Genomic DNA, 2,076 nt, shown 5'->3' with positions numbered 1-2,076 from the left:
TGCATTTATTTCTGCCCTAATTTTTAAGATTTCTTTCCTTCTACTAACCCTGGGGTTCTTCATTTCTTCCTTTTCTAGTTGCTTTAGGTGTAGAGTTAGGTTATTTATTTGACTTTTTTCTTGTTTCTTGAGGTAAGCCTGTATTGCTATGAACCTTCCCCTTAGCACTGCTCTTACAGTGTCCCACAGGTTTTGGGTTGTTGTATTTTCATTTGCATTCGTTTCTATGCATATTTTGATTTCTTCTGTGATTTGTTGGTTATTCAGCAGCATGTTGTTCAGCCTCTATATGTTGGAATTTTTAATAGTTTTTCTCCTCTAATTGACATGTAAGTGAAGTCGCTCAGTCATGTCCGACTCTTTGCAACCCCATAGACTCTAACCTACCAGGCTCCTCTGTCCATGGGATTTTCCAGGCAATAATACTGGAGTGGATTGCCATTTCCTTCTCCAGGGGATCTTCCCAACCCAGGGCTCAAACCCGGGTCTCCCACATTGTAGACAGATGTTTTACTGTCTGAGCCACCAGGGAAGTCTATATTGACATATAGTCAGAGGTTAAAGCGTTTTCCTGGAATGAGGGAGACCCGGGTTCGATTCCTGGGTCAGAAAGATCCCCTGGAGAAGGAAAATGGCAACCAACTCAAGTGCTCTTGCCTGGAGAATCCCATGGAGGGAGGAGCCTGGTAGGCTACAGTCCATGGGGTCGCAAAGAGTTGGACATGACTGAGCGACTTCACTTCACTTACTGCACTGTGGTCAGAAAAGATGCTTGGAATGATTTCAATTTTTTTTAAATTTACCAAGGCTAGATTTATGGCCCAGGATGTGATCTATCCTGGAGAAGGTTCCGTGTGTGCTTGAGAAAAAGGTGAAATTTATTGTTTGGGTGTGAAATGTCCTATAGATATCAATTAGGTCTAACTGGTCTATTGTATCATCTACAGTTTGTGTTTCCTTGTTAATTTTCTGTTTAGTTGATCTATCCATAGATGTGAGTGGGGTATTAAAGTCTCCCACTATTATCATGTTATTATTAATTTCCCCTTTCACATTTGCTAACATTTGTCTTACATATTGTGGTGCTCCTATGTTGGGTGCATATATATTTATAATTGTTATATCTTCTCCTTGGATTGATCCTTTGATCATTATGCACCCTTTCTGGGTGCCTGATATCCTCTGCCAGCATTCAGAGGTTGTTCTGTGGAATTTGCTCAGCGTTCAGATGTTCTTTCGATGAATTTGTGGGGGAGAAAGCGGTCTCCCCATCCTATTCCTCCACCATCTTAGGACTGCCTTCGAATTGATGCTTTTGAACTGTGGTGTTGGAGAAGACTCTTGAGAGTCCCTTGGACTGCAAGGAGATCCAACCAGTCTATCCTAAAGGAGATCAGTCCTGGGTGTTCATTGGAAGGACTGATGCTGAAGCTGAAACTGCAATACTTTGGCCACCTGATGTGAAGAGCTGACTCACTGAAAAGACCCTGAGGCTGGGAAAGATTGAGGGCAGATGGAGAAGGGGATGACAGAGGATGAGACGGTTGGATGGCATCCGACTCAATGGAGATGAGTTTGGATAAACTCCGGGAGTTGGTGATGGACAGGGAGGCCTGGCATGCTGCAGTTTAGATCAGATCAGATCAGATCAGATCATTCGCTCAGTCGTGTGCGACTCTTTGTGACCCCATGAATCACAGCACGCCAGGCCTCCCTGTCCATTACCAACTCCCGGAGTTCACTCAGACTCACGTCCATCGAGTCAGTGATGCCATCCAGCTATCTCATCCTCTGTCGTCCCCTTCTCTTCTTGCCCCCAATCCCTCCCAGCATCAGAGTCTTTTCCAATGAGTCAACTCTTCGCATGAGGTGGCCAAAGTATTGGAGTTTCAGCTTTAGCATCATTCCTTCCAAAGAAATCCCAGGGCTGATCTCCTTCAGAATGGACTGGTTGGACCTCCTTGCAATCCAAGAGACTCTCAAGAGTCTTCTCCAACACCACAGTTCAAAAGCATCAATTCTTCGGCACTCAGCCTTCTTCACAGTCCAACTCTCACATCCATACATGACCACAGG

This window comes from Bison bison, unplaced genomic scaffold, assembly GCF_000754665.1.
Source record: "Bison bison bison isolate TAMUID 2011002044 unplaced genomic scaffold, Bison_UMD1.0 scf7180017864519, whole genome shotgun sequence".
Taxonomy (NCBI): Eukaryota; Metazoa; Chordata; class Mammalia; order Artiodactyla; family Bovidae; genus Bison; species Bison bison.
Note: the sequence above shows the minus strand (reverse complement) of the source record.